The sequence below is a fragment of the Lissotriton vulgaris genome, chromosome 12 (assembly GCF_964263255.1).
Source record: "Lissotriton vulgaris chromosome 12, aLisVul1.2, whole genome shotgun sequence".
NCBI classification, from domain to species: domain Eukaryota; kingdom Metazoa; phylum Chordata; class Amphibia; order Caudata; family Salamandridae; genus Lissotriton; species Lissotriton vulgaris.
The window spans coordinates 485075815-485098958 of record NC_141700.1 but is presented as its reverse complement, the minus strand read 5'-3'; the positions used below and the strand labels follow the sequence as shown (position 1 = coordinate 485098958).

General features: G+C 43.8%; 1 protein-coding gene and 1 pseudogene across 1 annotated transcript in view; both read right to left on the bottom strand.

The window, feature by feature from the left end:
- FA2H (fatty acid 2-hydroxylase) overlaps positions 1-23144 on the bottom strand; it is an 824473-nt gene that overhangs the window by 488051 nt on the left and 313278 nt on the right. The gene's annotated exons all lie outside the window — the stretch shown is intronic.
- On the bottom strand, positions 17431-18890 carry LOC147676813 (glycerol-3-phosphate acyltransferase 3 pseudogene; annotated as a pseudogene).

Sequence of the window (23144 nt, the reverse complement as noted above, 5' to 3'; positions counted from 1 at the left end):
CATTTTTAGGTCTTGCCCAGCTATTGCTGTTAAGCAATCGCTATGGTGAGAGATATAGAGGTGCACCAGGAAAGCTGACCAAGAGGGCTTTGGCAGGCGGATTCTGGACAGTGCATGTGGACATGTGCGCGCTTCCCCCGCCCCCCGCCACACCAGCCACGTCACAAACCACCATTTGCTGTGCCTCGCATCATCTCATCAGACTTCAAAGGCTGACTCTCGCACTTACATCCTTCTCTTTGCCCTCATTAACAGGCTTATCTCGCCTGCTTTACTAGTTATTTGTACTTGCTGTCGAATATCTATTTTTGGGTAACTCTTTTACTCATCCCTTTTCTTAGCTCCCCCCACAGGCATACAGTTTTCCATTCTCAAATATTTTCGGGAATGTGTTGTTAAAGTGGAGTGTTTTCTTTCTTTCGACCCAGGCCATACTTTGCACGCAAGTTTTACATGACATCCTTATATATACATTGCAAGCATTTTCCCCGAATTAACAGCTGGAGAATATGTGAAAATTAACACCTTGGCTGCTAGGGAGATTTTGTTTCCTGTGCTGATATTTCATGACTCCCCTTGTTCATGACGAGCTCAGCTCGTCATCAGCACAGCTCCACTGTGCCTCATGACGAGCTGAGCTCGTCATGAGCATCGAAGGGGTTAAGTAAACTTTCTATAGCACTTCAGCACCGAACCATATGTCATCATGCAAAAATGAAGCGCAAAATATGGCTTTTGTGTATTCTTCCCATTTGCGATGCTTGTTTTGTTGTTTGATGTGGTTAGAAGCCAGGACTGTGGATGGTGTGGAAGGTGGAAGTAAGGCATGTGGGTGCAAGTTTACTTGCTACTGAGTTATACATAGACACTATTGTTAGAACACATTTCTGATGAATGCATATTATTAATATGCTCATTATTAACTCAATCTATATGCAAATTATTGTCCCTTTTGCCTAGCCATATTCTACTACGGGCTAAAAAGTGACTATTTTCTCCTACAAATTCCAATGACCTTTAAACTCCAGGCTCATCCCCTCGGCAAACACAAAGAAACTTGTGAACAAACCGAGAAAACATTTTCCAAACTAGGTGTCAAAACTGTGGTGATTAGTCGCTCGCTGTCAGCCGGATATCTCAGCTAGCTACACAATAAGCCATGCCAAGAGCTATGGATAACACTTATTTGCTACTCTTAATTGCTTTTTGTGTCCTTACATAAGCAGGTGTTCGAAAACTATAGTTTCCCAGCTTAAACAAGTCTCAAAAGGATGCATGCTCCCCTCTGAGTTTTGTTTACCTTGCTCTGCTAGAAAACAATTTATCAGTAAGGGAACCCTCATCCCTGCTTGGTTATTGTACTGTGCATAATCCACACACCAGACGTGCATTTAAGAACTGAATCATTTTCAATATTTTTTACAATAAAGCCATAGTTGGTGGTTGTCTTATGCAACTAAGACAAATTGTCAAAGCCAATAGTTCTGGCTTGTTGTATGTGCAATGTTACTTGCTTCTGTTGGTTAACTTACATTACTGCATCTCACAAGAAATCGCAGAGATCGCAGTTTTATTAATTAAATGAAAATGTGTCCAATTATATATAATGTGGGCACGGGGCGATTAAGTGATTTGCCCAGATTCACAGGATGATGAGCCAACGCTGAGTCTAGAACACTGATCCCCAGGTCCCGAGTCGGCAGCTCTGATGCACTTCAACCAATGAATATAACTCTTTGGGGGGCACTGAGTCACAAGTCTGGCAAACCACTGATGCTGAGACTCGAGTCCAGTTCCCCAGGAACAAAGTCAGCAGCTCTGTAAGCTAAGCCACATCGCTAGCTTCAAGAGCAAACATTTTTGTTTCCCTTCATGCAGGGCAGAGTGACTATTTTCTCCCCCGTTCCATCAAACTACATATGTTCTTGTTTCTTTTGTTTCTGCAGGTGGTAATAGAGGTCTCTCTGATTGCACAGTTCCTTCCCCAGCGCAATTAAAACTGGGCTGTAAATCTTGTTTCTATTTTGCAGAGGTGGGTTTCGGCGTGCAGAGCTGACCTTCCCTTTGCTGCCCCTCAATAAGCCACCGAAACGAGGGCCCCCATGCCCCTCCACTCTCGCCGCTCCCACTCACGCGCTTTGCCTCCCTCTAACCCTCCTCCAACATTAAAACATTTCTTATGTCCCCCCGCCCCCTCCCCATTGCTTCACCCCAGGCCAATTCCTCTTTGTGAGTACTCTCAGACATTAAAATCCGCCCAGGATCACAGGATGCTGGGCCACGTATTTTTATTTCTATTTCGAGATGGTTTCGGCGTGCAAAGCTGACCTTTGTCTGTTAACCCCCATGCATGAAATTAAGGAGTACAGGGAATGGTGAGTGAGTTCAACGAATAAAAAAAAAAAGCTCGCTAGGAAGGGCTGTCAATCCACAATAGTTTTCCAAGCACATCACAGGGAAGGTTTTTTTTAGGAAACGGGGGCGCAGAGGGGATTGTTAGCTACCACAATTGTTTGCTTACGATGACCCATGTCTGTCCCAGCGCATGCTGTCACCTCCTGCAAAAGGCGATTTATTAAAAGGAATTAGCAAGGGCCTGCCCTTTGATGTGAGAGCGGATCCTCCCTTCCCCCAGCAGTCCACTGAGAGCCCCTCACTCTTCCCTTAAAAACACAGCTGCACCGTGAATGGCAAAATAAATGTGTCCTCAGTGGTGAATCCTTGTATCAGCCAATTAAGCAATTAGCAGTTTTGCAAGAACTAAGTTACAAGGGTCTAAGAATGGCACCTTGAAGAGGACCTCAAGTGGCGCTCTATAAATCTAAGTAATAGGCTCTTGTGGTGCTTTTCCAAGAAAGAACCACAATTTCTAAATGTTTTGTCAGAATCACTTTACACTTTTAAAATGAAGTATTAGGCCCATGTTCACGATTTCTTGTCAGTATTTGTGTATTCCTGTTCAGGGTTTTATAAAATTAGTCTCTGCATTATGCACAATTAAAACGTACGAAATACAAACTATGCAGTTTTGGGCTTCCAGAGAAAACAAACTATAAAGAAAGCGTGTCAAAACAATGGCTTTACATCTCTAGCGCTTCTATGCACTATAAGCAAACATACTCAGTCGGTCCTTGTGTTTCTCGGGCTTAGTGTGAACAGTGACCCCTCCCGTCTTTAAGTGCGGTGACAACAGACTGTGCACATACAAGCACTCACTTCTCATTGGGCATACTATGGAAACCTCCCCAAGCCTACAAAACATTAAACTGTGTAGGGGACCTAGGTAGCTCATGTGAACACCCATTCGCTATGTCTCCCACCAAATTCTTACTACTATCTCTTTCTCTCTGGTATCCTCACTACAAACTCCTACCCCTCCACTTTCTCTCCAGTACGCTCACTGGCTTCTCATGCTTTTGTTTTCTCCCTAGAACCCTCAACCCACACCCTACTTCCTTTGTAGTAGTCTGATTACAAGCTCATACCCTTCGAGTACTCTCACTAGACACTCCTATCCCTCCTTTTAATCTTACAGACGCCTATGCCTCCTAAGTACCCTCCCTAAAAACTCCAAGTCTTCTGTTTTCTCTCCAGTACCATCATTACAAAAGTCCACCCCTCCTCATTACCATCACTACAAAACTGCTACCTCTCTTTGTTTACAGTACTCGCCACATATTCTACCCCTTCTCAGCACCCTTATTACAAACTCAAACCCTCCTTGATACCCTTCCTAAACAATGCACTCTTAGTACAAACTCCTGTTCTCCTTTTCCTCTGTACTATCTCCACTAGAAACACCTACTATTGGTCTTCCTCTCCAGTGCCCCCAAAACAGCTCCCTTTGCTGCTCTTCCTCTACAGTACCCTCAAAACAGCTCCCTCTTCGCACACTCTGCACCCTCACACACTCCGCATCCTCACACACTCCGCACCCTCACACACTCCGCAACCTCACACACTCCGCACCATCACACACTCCGCACCCTCACACACTCTGCACCCTCACACACAATTACACTCTACTGAATACAACATACACTCCACACAATACCACTCAGTGCCACATAATTATATGCTACATAATTACACTGCGCTCAATGCAACATACACTCCAAATACCACTCAATGCCACATAATTATATGCTACATAATTACAATGCAACATACAGTGCCACATAATTACACGCCACACAATTACACTGCACTCAATGCAACATACACACCAAATACCACTCATTGCCACATAATTACACTGCACTCAATGCAACATACACTCCAAATACCACTCGGTTGCACCTAGTTAGACACCACATAATTACACTGCACACAATGCAACATACACTCCAAATACCACTCAGTGTCACATAATTACACGCCACTTAATTACACTCTACTGAATGCAACACACACTCCACACAATACCACTCAGTGCCACATAATGATATGCTACATATTTACACTGCGCTCAACGCAACATACACTCCAAATACCACTCAGTGCCACATAATTACACGCCACTCAATGAGACATGTTGTAAACATGTTGCCAAGTGTTGTGGGAATGTAACAGAAAAAAACATGCTTTGCCACCACTTTTTTGGCAGTGGAACTGCAACACCCTTGGGGAGTTTGTACTTGTTGGGCATGCTAGGTAAGAATTGGACTATTTTATACCTTCCCATTAAGAACTGCTCGTAAAGTCCATGGCTTTTTAGCCAAATTAGTTGAGAATTGTGCCCTCATTTAAAAATTGTATTGGTGATTAGAGCCTTTGCAAACTTTTCCCTTGGATGTGACGAATGTTCGCTTTACTCACTCCATAAAATCCAGCCCAGTTTTATAAGTTCACCTATCGCTTCTCATATATGTACAGAAAAGGCTCATGATGTGTAATGCTAATGTGTGTTTATCCACAACGGTTCCCTCATCTCCTTTCCACCACTCTTCAGTAGACTCCTTTCACTTGCCTCTGACAGGTGCGATTGGAAGTATCCTATATGAAAGGTGTCTCACCTCACCTGTGGTGGAACAAGGCTCGCCCTGTGTGGCCAGGCTGAGTCAACTTTTACATAAGGACCTTCTTCCTGCCAGAGGAGTGATCCATTACCTATGAGTCACAATCAGTCCATTCCATACATTCAGGTCACATGGATCCATCCTTTGAATTCCAAAGCAGGGAACTTTCAAACTCATTCAAAGCAATCTGCTAACGTTCACCCGCCTACGTTGTCTAGCACATCTGCCATGCTGCTTGTCTGTGTCCGAAGAGTACCTGCCGCTATGCAGAAGAGCCCCTCCGTGCTTTCGAATAACGCAAAAAGTTGGCTTTTCAAGTAATCTCAATAGGCCCTAGGTATGGCTAGACTCATACCCGCTCAGTGCCAGGATACCCTCCCAGGTGTAAGTGTGCTCTACAATTCCACGTAACATAGCAGTGACTGGGGGCGTGGTCTGGCCACGTAAGAAGTTGGCCGCTTAGAACCGGAAGCTGTGGGGAGCCCCGGACCAGCAGCTGCAGCTCTTCGGTGGGACAGAGATGATTTATAAACTGCTTCCGTGACAGCGGAGTGAGAGGATGAGACAGTGTAAACTGCTTCTGTGACAGCAGAGAGTGAGAGGAGGAGACAGTGTTATTTTAGTCTCAAATGAGGGCACCTGCTTGTTGTCACAGCCTTTGTAAATAATTTCTCCAATGCTGACAGGAAAATTACCTCATGGATTGCAGAGCGCCCAACATGCGGAAAGACCGGAAGGTGAGGCAGTGGCTTCTCTTTCCTTAGGAAGAGCACTTTCAGCTGAACTTTAATTAAAGCTACTATTAATTCACACGCTGTGTGTGAGACTGCCTTGTGAAGCCCGGTAACTGTGCTAACGAGGTGATTTACACAGCTCGTGTTCATGTCAGCTGAGGAAAATCTGGAGAGCTTCTGCTTAAATTGCACAGTTTAATAAAGTGTGCCTTATGAAACGTGGTGAATGGCCCTTTGTTTCCTCAGATGGAAATCTGCTACTTAATATACACCTGTCTGCCCTGAACACCTGGTGTTTCACAACCCCACTATTAAAGGTAGTCCTTTTAAGTTATTAATAGCAGCTGCATTTGCGCCTCTTTTGACTGAATTAAGTGTCTCCTACATTTGAGCTGGCAAAGGGGACAAAGCAATTTTCATTGTTCTTTGTCATAATTCAAATTTTGAAAAGGGGCAACTGTTTGAACTCGTACCTTTTAACCAACGTGACCAACAACACCACGGTAAGCGGCATTCTACGTCTGTAAGCACCCTTTGACAGATTTCGCGCCTCTGAATATGAGGTGAGTGACTCCGTGATCATAGAAACATCCACAGAAACTTTGTAATTACAGTTACCAGCTCTATCAGACAAGGATTCATTGCTTTGGGTATATTTGTCTGCTTCTCTATGTACTCTATGTGATAAGACTCTGGTATTAACCACTATACTTTGACGCTGTTAAGAACGGAGCCGACTGAGTTTACATCTTCTTGGATTATTCTTTGTGATTCCTACATTCCAAAACCTGTCTGAAGAGACTTCATTGCTGATACCTTATTGGCATGGTGAAACAGTGTTGATTGGAGTTAAACTGCCAATAGCTTCTGCGTGTTTTTATTCTGTGCTGAAAATACTTGCACTACAACTTTTAAACAGAACTATACGGTAATGCCTTCTGGTAAAACCTCTGGTAAATCCACAAAGCAACTTTCATACTCTGAAATCCTAAATCAAGGTCGTTCCACTTCAGATACTTGGGATTCTAAACTCCCAGCCCAAAAATCATCTACTTCCCTGATGTCTACTGCGCCAGACCCCACCATGGAAAAAATACTTCAAGAAATCACTGCGGGTGGATGCCATTTAGAAGGAATGGAGTCATCAATATCTACCCTTACTATTGAAAAAAAATTGATGCGTGTAGCCATCGCCGAATTCCAGGGGCATCTAGATGGACTTACTGACCGTATAGCCACAGTTGAAAACTGCATTAACAACTTCCCGGATCGTGACCAAGAGCTTCTCTTCCTCAGAAGTAAGATGATAGATTTAGAAGATAGAAGTCGTCGTGACAATGTGCGCTTCTTTGGATTTCCAGAGGGATTGGAAGGATCTGATGCCAAGTCCTTTCTTATAGCAACCCTCCCAAAAATGACAGGACTCACTTTTGATCCACTGTTAGAGATGCAAAGAGCACATCGTATTGGTCCTTTTAAGAGTGGGAAAAATCTGCATCCACAAACACTTATTGTTTGCTTTCTAAGACATGAACAGGCATGTCAACTAATTAATGCAGCTCGAATGCCTGGTCTATACCAATTTGAAGGTCATCAAATTCGAATAGCAGCAGATTTTTCAAAAGAAACAAATGATCGCCATAAAGCCTTTCTTTCTTTTAGACCCCACTTATGTCAGTTGGGCATCAAATATGGCCTCTTTGAACCAGCGCATCTACGGATAACAAAAGATGGCATCTCCAAAGACTTCTTTAACCCAGAGGGTCTTCGTATTTTCCTTGACACTCTCCCTCCTCAAAGTATGGAATGCAACACGCCTATACCTGAACTTCCATCTACACTTCCTTACCTGCAACTCAAGAAAACTTCTGATGAATCCTATCACTTTCTAAATACATCTCAAAGCAGAGGAAGAGATTCCGATCGACATATTCACTCTTTTGGGGATCGAGCTCAAGCACTACAAGCAGTAACTACTATTACACAGGAAAGAGACAGAGATAAGTCATTTCCCCCTTAAAATCTCTTCCATCGTCTGAAGATGTTACCTGAACTATAGCCCATCATTTATTTTGATTCCACTGTAAATCAGTAAAGAAGTAATTTACTTCACTATTTGCTGTCACTGCGATCTGATGTAACAGCCACTTACTTTGTTATATATTGAAACTTCGCTTTGATGAACATTTCTATATTTATTCATTATTGTATACATTGGTTATAGGGTTACATTCATTATATTCTATAATATCTTGTATTAGACTATATACTATATTATGCTATCTTATATTATGTTTCTTCTCCTAAATCATTCCCCCTCCCTTCTTTTCTTTACTTTTTACTATTATATAAATATAATAAAAATCCAACTATGTCATAGTGTTATATAAAATGTATGTAATGAATTTTAGGATAATTTTTAAAGATTGGTAAGTATCAATATTTAATTTCAAAGACACACATTTTTTCTCCTCTCCCTCTCTTTACTCTGAAAAATCCTTCTGACATATATATCCTACACATTTAAGGATTACAGTTCTTTAATCCCTATGTATATCTTCCTTTTCACCTTTTCTTCCTTACCATATAGTATGAATGTTATGAATTAATATACAATGTTTATTATTGATGTTCTCTCCTCTTTACATTTATTTTCTTTTAATATCGTATTCACTCAACTCCATTATCACATTATTTAAACTTTATTATATTCAATATTGAATATTATTATCATACTATGTAATTTTCATATATCTATCTTATGCACTTATCACTCTATTTTTTCCCCTTTCCTCTCTATCATTATTTATATTACACTATTTTTCTATTCCTTTTATTAAATCTTCTCTTCCTTCCTTTACTGTCTTTATATCCTTTCATTTCCACATAAAAGGATTAAAACATTTTTCTTTAATTTTGCAATGTTATAATTTCAATGTTATGAATTTTATATATAATATGGATTAAGACTTAATATATATATAAGTCAAAATTTTATATTACTCACCCTTTATTACTTTCTGGAATTTCATGGATATGTATAGTACTGACGTCTGACCCAACTTTCTCTCCTTCCTACTTTTCTTTCTTTACTTCTTGCTCTAGCTATCAATTGTTCATTGCACCAGTTATTATGTTACTTTGATGTTTTAACATTTACTAAACTAATTAAGATAACACCTTATCATTTTATAATACGGTTGCTGTATTATATTATTCACTGTAAATGTCCTATTACTTAAATATATTTTTATCCAATACTCATTCCCATTACCATACCATTGAAGATTTTACATTTATTACTCTATAAGTTTATCGCTTTACTTTATTTCTTCCTCTCTTCCTTTCTTTCTGTTTTATCTTATTGTAATTTCTTTTATGTCTATCTCTATTTATACAATGCTTTGTAAATATCGCTAGTCTAATTTTTATCTTACTCATTTATATCTATCTAATTAATTATAGTAATGCTTAAACCATATTACTATATAGCTGTCATACTATTTCGTTGTTATATTATCTTAACATGATTGTCTCTGATTTTTATTACTATCATTATATTATATAAGATCTCACATATATTGTATTATTTTATATATTGTTCGTTACTATTCATATGATGACTTTATCATACCCTTTTCACCTACTTTATTGCCAGATGGGGCTCCCCCTAGCGTGTAGCCCGAACGTTTAGATCCACAGGAAACAATGTTATCCCCTTAGCTATTGTATTACTTTTACGTGGTATATTTCCCCTTTTTCTATTTTTTACTTCCTATTTTCTTTTGTTCTTTCTTTTTTCCTTTATTCTTTCTTTCTTAGTTCTTGTATACCAATCTCCTTTTAATCAATTATCTATCCTAGTATCTATTGACAGTCATATGATACTTCTTCCTCCTTGTCCAATGCTTTCTCTTTCATCCTTATTCCTCGTTCATTCTCTCATCCTTCTCAGAGGTTAATATCCTTTCGTCTCAACGTTCAAATGGCATTTAGTGTCCCTTCCACTTCTCAATCACTGCGTATCGTTTCATGGAATGTTCATGGCTTCACACATTTTATTAAACGGAAAAAAGTATTATCATACCAACAAACTAAAAAGATGGATATTGCACTTTTACATGAAACTCATCTGAATGCTTTAGAATCCTCTAAGCTACGAAGAGACTGGATAGGAAAGGTTATACATTGTGGTCTGACAACACAGCCTCTTTCTAATGATGCTCAACCAAGGGAATGTGGAGTGGCCATTCTACTTCATAAATCCTTACCTGTTACTGTTATCAAAACCTGGATTAATCCAGAGGGCATATACATTTTTGCAAAGCTAAAAATAGGTGACAAGATCCTTTGTGTTGGCTCTGTGTACACCCAAATAGGAGCCAAACGTTCCTTTTTTCTTAGCTTAAATCGACTGTTGATTGAAATAGGCGCATCCAAATATATAATTGGTGGTGACTGGATTTTAGCCTGTGACCCTGTATTAGATCTAACAGGCCCTTTAGACAAATGTAATGAAGGGGATAGAGCTTTATTAAGCGACATACCCTCAGAACATGGACTAATAGATCACTGGCGCCTTTGCCATCCATCGGACCAAGAGTTTACCTTCCTCTCTTCTACCCATGGTACCCAATCCAGAATAGATTATTTTCTTATCTCACATACAATGACTACTAACACCACTGATTTCCAATTCTTAGAAACTGCAATCTCCGATCATGCGCCTGCTCTTCTTGCCTTAGAATTAGGTTTAATCTCTCCAGGCCACAAACCATGGCATCTAAATATCCAAAGTTATCGCCCACCTAAAGGAAAAACCTTATCGCACTATCACCTCTCTGATTATTTGAACATTAACAAGTTTTCAGTTTCTTCTAATAGAACTGTTTGGGCAGCGTCTAAAGCAACCATTCATGCTCAATTAATGAGAGATGCAGCAGAAGCCAATAAGTCGGCATCACTTCATCGTATTGAGCTGGAGACTCAAATTACTTCCCTAACGCAACAATATTCATCCCACCCTACAATACCCAACCGTCATGAATTAGAACTTGCTAAAATGGAACCTAATAACTTACATACTTCCAAAGCGGAATATGCCCTACAACGCCTTAAGGGTAGACACTATGAACAAGGGGAGAAAGCAGGTTGATTGCTTGCAGCCCAACTGAAACAATGTGAAGCAGCTATGGCCATTCCTGCAATACGTAGTGAAACGGGTGAGACCCTTACAAAACCACAAGAAATTGTTGACACCTTTACATCTTTATTCTCCCGATATGTCAAAAACCGAAGATCAATTAGCCGCCTATCTTGCTGACATCAATCTTCCTTCCCTTACAGATGGCCCACCCAAATAAAAATTCCTGGAGCCGGGCCTGGCTGTGCACTTGCCTCGGCTGCCTTCAGACCCGGCGCAGGGTCCGGCCCCATGTTGACCCAACCTGCTGTGGACGGGGCGAGGCTAAGCAGGCACAGACATCGGCCCTGTTGTAAGCGAGGGAAGGGTCTAAGCCTTCAACTGCGTGGGTGGATCGTTAGTGTAGCAAGAGCACTTTCAGAAGTAAACAACACACATGGAAGTGTTTGGAGGCACAGGAGGACAGAGTCCTGCCGTGAACCCTGTGCCGATCCACTATAGCTGTCACAATTGGGAGGAACTAAAAACCAAAGTTAACGCCACGCAAGAAAGTCGAAAAACCACAATAGAACTAGAATTAGTGTTTCTTTTTGTAAATCTGCAGTAATCGGTGTTTGGATGAGCACCTGTCAAACTCATATACAATGCGAGAGGTCTGCGATGACATGAGGTACCGTGCCCACGAGAGGCGCTGGCAGGCCCCTTAGCGTCCGTGTCTGCTCATCTCACTGCGAGACCCAGAATTTCGGTAAAAACTGCAGCACTTACCAGCCCACACTAAGGACCCTACTGCGAAGACTTTGCGGGCCCTGGTTTACCAGACCTCTCCTGTCATACAATCAAAATAACCAGTGCCTATCTTACCAGCTACCACAACTTTCTGGGTATAGAATCATATCCTCAAGCGGTCTCTGCAGCAAATCAAATGTTCCCAAGAAAGCGCTTTGTAGCTTCTCAAAGTTAAGTCAGCGCTTGATCGAAATGAGAAGATTGCCCAATTCGCAGAATGTCTATGTGGTAGCGATCGCTAGCTGTCTATTTGGTGCCAAGTCTTGAAGGACACATTTGTCTGCATGTATTATTACTTTGCATGCTGGGATTTGTAGTTCTGTGTTTCCCGGCATAACCGAGTGCCTGCAGTATATCATTCACTGAATGCAACATGTTGGTGGCTAAAATGCCAAGTCCAGTGGCAGGTGTTGTACATGGGGGTGGGCGGGGGACGTAGGCACACCGCTGTCACCCCTCAGACCCAGTGTATAGTGAGTGCTAAAACTGTAAGATGTGTATCTGACTGGAACGGTTTCTTGTTCAATAAAAATACTTATAAAATGAGATACGTAAATAATTAAGCATGCGACCTCACCTCTGCTGCAGACATCACTTTCCCACCAACGTATGCTGCTGCTGCTGGGGGTGTGTCTTGGACATCCCGTTTCTGTGAGGAGGCAGTTTCTGTCCTTCCTAGTGGGATACCCCAAGGTGATTGCTGACTCACCGCACAGGGAGTGCCCACTGTCAGGGAGGCCCTGCTGATTCCTCATGGCTGCAGTCCATAAGCACTGTCGGCTTCAAGTCGCCCTGTTCCAAGTGACACAGCTTCAGTATCTCTTGGAGGGGATCTCTGTGCTTCAAGGTGCTCAGCAGCAGTTTCGATCTGCGGCAACAGAGCAAGCGTCTGACTCTCGTCGCTTGTGCACACTGCTCGTCTCGTACCGCAACCTGCATTCCCTGGATGCCGGGAGTACGCGACCAATACTGAGAAATCCTCAAAATAACACAAAAGCAGAACCCCCTTCAACTACCCCTTTACCCAGCCCTTCGGTGCAACACACAGCGCAGTACATGCAACCTGCAGGAGACGTAAAACCTACTGGTCTAACTCAAATCAACCATGAAGAATCAATAGGTGCACTAGGATCTCAGAAATATCAGTTATCGCCACAACCAGCAGCACAGTACTCATCATCAGTAGCTAGCTCCATTCCGGCAATAACTTCCACCATATCAGCAGGAACCCCTGAGCTTACCCAGGCTCTAAAGCCCCCAACAGGAGAAGGCCAGTCGCCGCCAAAGGAAACAAATCAACAGGCTAATCAGAGAAAGCAGCCAACCGCTGCTGTTTTCAGCCTAGAAAATACGCTGACTAGGCAGCACTCTCCTTGGGTCGCTGAAGGGGCTGCCACCGGATCCCGGGTCTCAAACAATTATAATGGCGAAATGAATGTCACACCCAGTTGTGACCTTAGCTCCATCAGCCAAGTCATCTACAAGACTACACCCCCGCCAGTCAACTCAAAATCTCTAATGCAGGAGGAAGACAGGACTGCTTTATCCTATTTAGGAACTCAGGAATGGGAGGACATGGTAACAGCATATTCCACAGACCAACATTTGGCTCCTCTCTCGCCGAAGCTGAACCACCCACACTAGTGTTCATCGGTCACTCAGCCCTTGTGGGGAACGAGAGAAGCCGGCTTAAAGGAGCAGGGGGACCCAAACCTGCATGACAGAAGCGCATGGGCCTCCCTCCTAAAAACTATGCAACTATCAGTAGAGGCGCTACAATATCAATCAGACAAGATTGATATACAGCTCTCATTATTAAACACACTGGCTGTGTTCACATCAGGGATCGATGAAAAATTGGGGGAACTCAACTCACTAATAAGAAGGGCACAAACAGCATCATACCTCCAATGCGGGTGCAGCGTGTGTTTACGGACAAGCTGTCAACCCTCCCGGCAATTCTCTACACCATACTCAACAAGCTGAAAGAAAAATCATCTGGCACTTCCAGCGCAAACTGTGTCACAGACGACCTCACCGCACCACCAATTCCAAGCAGCCCTGCAAAATCAATGCAACCAACACACCTCAAAGTGCGAGTATCACGAACTGCAGTGGCGACTCTCCAAAGGCAGCAACGGCTACTACGATAGTGATAAAAACAAATGTAAAACAACGCTGCCAGCTGAAAAGAAAAGGTCGTAATCAGAAACTATTGCCACTCAACTAAGCACTGACTTATCCAATTTTTAGCAAACAGAGTCTGAATCTAATTACTGCTCCAAAAAAGGACGGCATGTAACGAAAAACGGCCCATACAAGTAATCACCTTCACACAGCAGTACCCCACAACCTTGGTGGCCAGCTAATAGGAACAGAGGAACAGCCTTCTAAGCAAGCTGAGATAGTCTCAGGGTCAGTAAGCAAAAAAAACAACCAACACACGATTCCGAATCCCTTCTACACAACACCAGATTCGAGCCAAATAGCCAGGCAGGACTAGCTAGGCAACTTGAAATCACGGCTCAAGAAAAAGATTCTCCCCATGAGAACACCCGGCAGGCAACCGGGCTAAAAGTCACTGGCTACCCAGCCAGAAATGATGAAATGGTAAAGAGAAATTCCTGCACATTCCAGTTAGTGGCATTCTTACCGAAGGGGAACCAAGCGAGGGTAGTCCTCGACCAACCATCTCAGCACTCTCTCCTTTGGCAAGATCAGAATCAACTGGGAATACCAACTTCAACAGCCGGAAACAATGAAATGGCAAAGAATTACTGTATACGAACCCCAAAAACAAATGAGACTATAGCCATTGAGGTAAAAGTGGAACAGGATACGAAAACAACAATAATAACTCACAGCACTGCTGGGTAGCGGAAGGCGCTGAAAGCGGCACCCTAAACAAACAAGCGCAGCAACACCACAAATAACAACCCTGAAAGGAACACATGTAATTTAGACTGCCTCGGTCCAGAGCTTCAGTAAGACACTAAATTGGAAAGTAAAAATATGGTGGTGGGGTAGCTGACAACACTTGAAACAAAAGCTGGGGCAGCAGCAACACCAGGAGTGCCCCGGCCGGGATCCCGGTAAAGTTGTTGTGAATCGGCCGATGGAGTGTCCGAGACTCTCCCCTCCAGAATTACTTATAAAAACCCCCAAAACAAATAAGACTATGGCTATCAAGGGAAAAGTGGAATGAGACACTAAAACAATAATAATAATTCACAGTACTGCTTGGAAGTGGATGGCGCTGAAAGCGGCACCGTAAACAAACAAGCGCCAAAGCGAACGGCGCTGACAATGAAAAGAAAAGAGTGCTTACTGTCTTTTAAAGGAGAGCGTGTAAAGCCGCCAATAAAAGATCCAGTCCGGGTGGGCAGGGCCAAAAGAAGACAGTGCGGTAACCAGGAGGGACTAAAAAGCCTCAGTTACAATCATAAGGCACCTTTAAGCATAACCAATGACGCACACTAATGGAAATCACTGGCGGAGCCGAAACTCAATTTCTTAAAGTATATTGATTCCAAGAAGCCGTCGCAGAGTGAGCAGCGCTTGCGCGCTGTAACACCAAGCGAGACCTAAAAAGACCCTTGTGACTACCCGCAACCACACAGCTGCTTGTTTTCACCAAACAACAAGAATACAGTTTAATGCATACAATTATTTTCTGCACCATGTTGCCTCCGGTCACCTGTTTGTGCGCAGCAGCCTCAGAGCCCCGCCAGACCATAACACAATCTCCTCAGAATTACAGTCTACTCGATTACCACAGAGCCGAGGCCTTGCTCCTCAGACACCGATCTCCATTTGGAGAGCTGCTTTGGCAGGCCGGGCCCGCCCCTCTCTGCACGTTCTGCTTTTTTTTCCAGTAAGGTAGTGAAACTATTAAAATAACAAGCAGTACCAGAGTCTGCTCCCCGGAGCCGGTCTTGATTTCTAGCTCAGAGTCCATAGTGAAGGGCCACACACCCCAGCCGGCTACCAATGGGGAAAGCAGCGCCGCTGCTGAACTGTGTGCGCCTGAAAGAAAATAGTGCTCACTGACTACACAACGCCGACCGTGTAACACCGCAAGTAAATGGTCCAGTTGGTATGGGCAGTCACAAAAGGAGACAGGGCGGTAAACAATGAGGGACTAAGAAGCCTAATATGGAATCGGAAGCCATCTTTTACCATGGACAATGACACCAGCCAATGAAAAATATGGGCGGGGCTTCCACTCCACTTCTAAAACATACCCTACTACAACATGCCTCGCAGAGCGAGCAGCTCATGCACTGCAACGCCAGGCTTAACCTAAAAGTATTCTACAGCAGTGCCGTAGGTACCTCAAATAGCCCCCTAAAAATAAATTGGTATTAGAAGGCAGAGGCCAATGGAAGGGTGTTCCAGTACCCCAAATCTAGTACAGACTTATCTCACGACAAGCTGCATTTGAAGTAACTCTTGCAAAGAAAAGTACCACGTTCTCGGTCACCCCATCATGAATACAAGGTTGACAGTACCTGGACACCGCTTCAGAGTTATAATCATGCAATATCAAATCCTTTTCAGAAGAGCATCTTAAAATTTATTAATGCAATCAAACTTTGTTCACATAAAACTGGGAGCAAGGGAAGCATTAAACAGCTGTACAATCACCGAAAGAGCACCAAACACATTTAATACACAAATAAAATCATCATTTGTTTCAGTGTACAATTTCCGTGACTGTTCTGAGGAAGCAGTTTACTGATGTGTGCGAATACTTCTCGGACAGAGGGACACAATCCACTCCTCACTTGGACTGTGAGGCCACGATCAGGGAGACCAGAAGTACACATTCCAGGATGTTTTGGTCTGAAAGTAAAAGATTGGAATTGGACAAGAAGTGGCGGCAGACTTGAGGTACTGTAACCTTCATGTGCTCTTTGGCAAAAGGAGTTTTAAAAGTACGAATAATACAGAAAATGGTAACTATTCAACAGACTGTAGGTAAAGCCCGATTTATGTCAGTGCTACAAAGGGTGTATATAGGGTGGGCAAAGTAGACTGCAGGAATACTATCCTTTTGGCAAGATTGTTTCCCAGTCGGCCAATCTTGTAATTATGAACTTTGTGTTAGGTCCTTAGCAGATACACAGGACCCTTGTTTACCATCACCATTTCTAAAACCAAGATTTCACTATTCTGCACTTTGAAGATACTGTATTTAAAGTTTACCCAATGCTTTCACGCATTCAGGTTTCAGTACTACTTTTAAACCACAGAGAAGTTTCCAAAAGGGTTACCTTCCCCGAATTTGTCTGCCATAAAAACATGTTCAAAACCCGTCATGAGTAGAAAGCAGAGCAGCAGAAGATGGTTGGCACATCATCAATGGTCATCTGAGTTGGAACAAACACTTTGCTCAAATTCTGCACAGGCTATCTTCCTTTACTCATGCTATTGAACCAGTGCTACTCTGCTGCAACAGTCAAGTTCCCATGGATATAGGTTCTGTGCTTTTGGTGATGCAAGCAATAATACCAATTATGTAGTATCCAAATAGTTGCATCAACATTTTGAATGTTAACTTTAAGAAAGCAGAAGTGAAAGAAAAAGCATGAAAAAAGATAGAAGCGGAAGGCAGGAGGCTGATAAGGAAACAAGGAGGGTTGACAACATTTCAGAATGACTGGTAGAATGCAGCATTGATCACTACACCAATGAAAATAGAGTAGCTTTTGTCAAATCACAAACTCTTTGGTATCATAACCATGCTCTAGCAAAATGAAAAATGCAGCAGATGGAACTTGTCATGAATGAGATCATCCTTCTTCCTTTACGATGGTGATTCTGACTCGCCGGACATTTTATCCATTGATTCATTCCCTCCAATTATCTTACTGTATTTCTTTTGCTGTTCCTCCCTGAACGAATCCTTCACCTTGTATCTTTTCAAACCTCCATCCCAGGGAAGCTCAACCAGTCCAGCCTGTTTAGCAATAGCAGATCTCACTCTGTTGGCAAAGTGAACGGTATTTTCCCCTTCCTGCCTGAACATCGGCGGCAAGTACCACACCTTACACACAATGGCCCAGCTGGTCATCATCCGCAACAGGTATGTACCCATGCTGAATTTACTGCTGTTCCAGAAGGCGTCCCCAAACTGCGGGTCATATTTGATAGCCACTGGATATATGGTGCCTCCAATTTCAAAGCTCCCCTTCTTGAACATCATCACAGACGTGTTGTTAATGCAGGTTCCCTCTGGGAAAATTAAAATTGGGAGTTTGTTCTTATCTGCAACATGTTCTTGGAGCCTTTTGGCCAGGATGTGCCGGTCTTTCATTTCTGAGCGTTCAAACCACACATGAGGACAAGCTTTCACCATGGTTCGCTGGATGAATCCTGCCAGTCCACCGTGCGCCTGACCAACCATTGCGTAACATCCATCGTTGGCTAAGATGATGAGGTCGAATGGAGAGGTGTGGTTGGCAACGCAAATAGCCCCTTTCTTCGGCTTGTTTTCTCTGTTATGATACTGGATAGCACTAGAAAGGGCTCTGGTACATATCCGAGCACAAATCAAGTGGACCATTTCACTCAGCCAACTTTTGAAGCTGCTGTTTGGCAGTTGCCCAACCAGTGTGGCTCCTACAATTAGGAAGCTCATCCCGATGGTCACCAGGCTAATGCGCAAAGGGAGAAGGATACCATAACGTATAATAATCCCCAGCACCCAAATCATAGTAACATGGAGGCTTAGGAACTGGCAGAAGTTGTTGGTCCTCGTGAGAAGATTCCAGGAGGCTAGCTCCTCAGAGGAGAACCTCTGGGTGACCTCATCTTCAACGATGGCTTCAAATCCCTTCTTTGAGAAATAGAAAACGTCTGACAGGTCAAAATTTCGGCTTTGCAGGTGATCACTTCTACTTTTCCTTAGACCTACAATCACAGTTTCCATTGGGGACAAATCTCGCTGGATAATACCATTGACTTGAAGTTTTTGCTTATCTGTCACCCCTTGCTGAATCTGCACAGTGGCCCACTGCAGAGTTTTCACTAAAATTTTCATATACAGTTCAGAGATCCCCAGCGACAAGCCGAACAAGGAGGGCACTATTATAAGAACTAACATCACTGCCACACACATCGGTAGCACATGCAGGATCACAGTCACGAAGATCTCCATTGCTCACACTCGAAGGACGACCCCGCTCCACGAGGATCTGACTGCCCAACCGACTCCTCTGTGGCCTTGCATCCAACACGCAGCAAGTTTTCCCTGATCTTTGACACTAGGGGAGAAAACAAAGTTGCAGAAGGAGAGCTGAGTTCCTCCTTCAGTGACACACCCCTACTACACCTCCCAGGTAATGACTCATGGCTGGCAACTTCAATAAGTGGGTGTGGAGAAATCCAGACGTTATTTGTTTAAATGCACTGTGATACGCCAGGCTGTCACGTGGTTTGACATAAAATGGTGAATAATACCTCACAGCACAATAAGGCTGTCGGTGTGTTTATTAGGACATGCCACCCACTGACGTTAAGAAGTGTCCACCATGAGCGGAATGTAAAAGAAAGGAGATCTAGCTTAATCTTCTCATCACACACAACCAAATGAGGCCACACATCACGCAACGATTGCACAGTGAAAGTCATGTGTTTTTTGCAAACAGTAAGATGTATATTGTGCACTAAAGCAGAGTCGGAACCCATTTAGGCTGGTTCAGTATTAAGGCTGCTTGAAAGTGTCTCATGCTGCAGAAAATCATGCACACCTCATATACACCTCAGGCATACGGCGAGCTGATCAAGGGTTTGGACGGCAATCTCTTTATTGTACAGAATAATTTTAGCTTTGTTTATTGTGGCAGTGAGTAGAAAACAAAGACAGACTTTCAAGCGGAAGCTGTGGATTAAAAAAGATGTAGATTGAGGAGTAACGAACACAAGCACAGAAAATGTACTCAAACACAGCCATGCACATTCACCCAGACCATTTTTGCTATTACTCTGTGCAAACTAGTTCTTTCTGTTTCTCTTGTGTATGTGCCCTGTTTTCCATTCCCCTACCTGCTGAGTCACAACTTGTCTTTGCATCTCATCACTTTTATTTGTTTGAGGAAACATGTTAGGTAAATGGCTGTGGGCTCCAATATATATATTTATTTAAGCTTAGCTTGAAAATATTCAGTTTCTTTCGTTGCCTGGCCTGCCCCCTTTTTATTTTGTATTATTTCTATTGTTTTTGTAATATACAAGGATAACGACTTTTAGACATCACCTTTTCACATATCAAAACTGAATATTCACCCAAAAAACACCCGCCCCACTGCCGAAACATTAGTAGTGTGACATCCGTCTTCCAATACCCATCCCAGCTTGAACAGGAAGCATACATATAAAGTGTCCTAGATACCGCTCCTACCCACTCCGCTGTAGTACCATAGTCAGTAGTCACATTGCACAAGTCCCTCTCTCTGCCTGCTGTTCTCTCCTGTCTACTCCTCCCACTTCAAGGGGGTCTCGCATCTTGTAGTTCCAGGAGCTCAGTGAGCATCACCGCGTGTAGTAATGTGTATATATCTTTTAGAGTCCTTATGATGTCATGTGTAGAAGTTTGCTGTTACTTAGTGATTTGGAATGTATGTTTTACTGTTGTTCCTAACTGCTGAGCCTGGTGGAGCTTTCCCTCTTTGCTCTACGGCCGTGTAGTTCTCAATAAACCACCATTTGCTTATGACTCTTTCCGCCTTGTTCACAACAAATATTTTGGCGACGATTCTTGAACTACACGGTCACTATCTGCTGTACCCTGCGTGCCACATCTGCTTATCACTGCACTGGAAAGAGAGAAAAGACAGACAATTCCATTGACCTAAGTCTAACGAAGAAGCAATCCCTCTGATCACGGCAGTCTGAAGCAGTCCGGTGAGATTTCCGTCAACCCTGCAAGTACTAAATTTCCTTTACTGAACACACTGAATCGGTAGGGCATTTCCACTTTGTTTTCACATCTTTGTATTTAACCCCTTGTATGCTCATGACGGAGCCTCTCCGTCATGAGCATCGGCTGAGCTGTGCTCATGACGGAGCGGTTCCGTCATGGCCCTGCCGCCGCGCCTGCGCGGCGCTGATTTCGCGCCTGCGCGGCGCATTCTATTAAGCGGGCGGGGCCATGACGGAACCGCTCCGTCATGAGCACAGTGCAACCGCGGCTCGTGACGGAGCGGCTCCGTCACGAGCATGCGAGCACCGCTCGGGTCCACCCTAGCGAAGGGGTTAATGCCCCGCATTGCGCATTAGGCTCAGCTTTTTTTTTGCCTATGTACATTAGGACAGAATTAACTTCTATTGCGCATATGCTTTTGGGCCTTTTCTGTCTGAAATTCTATTCAGCATTTTTAAAAACTGCAAGTAACCTGTCAACAGCTGCTTGCGCTTCACCTTTGTCCTCCTGGCAACCACAGAACGGGAGCACTGGAACCTTCACCTCCATTCTTTGTCAAGCTGCTGTCTTCCCCTTTAGCGGCTTCCTTCTGCTGCTCTGTTTCATCACGTGCGTTTCAGTGACATCCCCGCGCTACGCTGGAGCAGCCATTTTGAAACTTCTCCTTGACTACGTTTTGGCTTGAGTTTCACACTGTGATACGTGCAACCAATTCTATTTCAGGACAGGAGGCTCCGATTATGCTAGTCTCATTTCTTTCTTTAGAAATGCCCAGCAGCCATGTAAAACTGCAATACCCAGAAACACTTGGGTAACAACCATAGAGTCCGTGATATAAATAGCCATGAAGACAATCCCACTTCCTCTTTCTTTGCTGCTCCGCAGCCAGATAAGTTCTTTATATCCATTTACTTACTATTTGACTTTATTGTGCTTGTTTTCTTTAGCGCTGTGCTCGCACTGTCTGCCGCGTTGTCTGGCGCTTGGTTTTGCGCCTTTGAGGTTTCGTTTTCCGTTGTTGCCGCTTCCTTTCCGATACTTGCGGCACTCGCAGGCAGGGAGCGTGTGTCACCTCCCGGGGTCAGGGCGTGTGTCGCCTGTGTCCCGCTTTTGTGGAGAGGAGCATTGAAGGGCTGAATAGACTCGCGCACGTCTTGCGCGAGCTATTCCCGGGCTGTGGGGCACGCCGGTCACCACGCATGCGCGGCTCACATTCCTGTCGTTCTTGCATTCCTTTCAAGTACGCAGCCGGCAGAGAGTTCGTCTGGAGGACGCACACACCCACGGCCTCACAGCTGTTTCCCTTCTGACACCGGAGCTTAGAAAAAGGTCCCGGTTGATTAATTTGCATAAGCTTTGCCGAGAGTGAGCATTTTTATTAGCAGCAAGCCCTCCCCACCCTCTAACATTATTTTGGTGCAGTTTTCACTGCCTTGTCTTGCTTGCTGCGGGGTTTTTTCACTCCCTCCGAATTTTGTCATTGGCAAACCGGATATTTCAGTCACCTAGTGGGCATTATTAATTTTACACTCCCAGTGTACCATGAGTGAGTCATATTATTACGATAAAGAAGGTGACTATGAGGAGGCGGGGCCGGAGTTCCTTGAACAAGACTTGGTAGAGGCACTTGACAAAGAGGTTCAACACTCAATGAATAAGGCGCTTGTTCGCGCAATCACGCCCCTTAAGCGCCATTTAACAAAATATGCGCAACAGCAGGGTTGGGTGCCTGCGTCAAAGAAAACTACGTCATCTCCTGGCAACCCACATGCCTCTGATTTTCGCATGTTGGCTCAAACCTTATCCTCTTCTAAATCAAAGACCTTTGCGGTTGAAGCGGACAGTGATGACCAACACTCATCGTCATCCTCTGAGGTTCTTCCTCCGCTGCCAAAGAAGAGAAAGTGCAAAGAGCATTTTGTGGATGCCCCTACTCATCCTCCTGTATTAACTTTCGAGCCTGCTGACATTGTGCATCCGCATTCCACTGCGTGACTTCCTTCCCCTTCTGTGGCGGATCAGGTACACCAACATATCCGTCAACCATTTGATAAAGAGGTTCGTGCAAGTCTGCGCTCTGAGTGTCCGAGACCTGATTTGGCAGATAACCTAGCGGACACACCAGAGGTGGACCCCACCATGGTGACCTATTTGAAAAAGCTTGCGAAGGACCCTAAGAAGGGTTTGGATCGGTCCTGGTGGGCTTGCCAGGACAAGGTTTTGGATCTCCTTGGCCCACTTACAAAAATTTTAGATCTTGGCTTCGTGGCCAAGGAATCCTCTTCCACAGTGGACCCCGATGAATTGATTGAGTGGGCGCAGCGGGCGATTTGCCAGCTGGGAAACGCCAACTGCGCGCTCTCTAGTGAGAGGTGTAGGTCTATTCTCCTCAAGCTAGATCCCAAACTGGCGGAGCTTTCTGCATCAGAGTCCGGGGCTGCAGCTCAAGGCCTGCTTTTCGGACATAAACAAGAAGAATCCTACTACTAGTGTGGAGAGAAAGGGAGGGGAAGCACTCAGTGTTGTGTAAAATA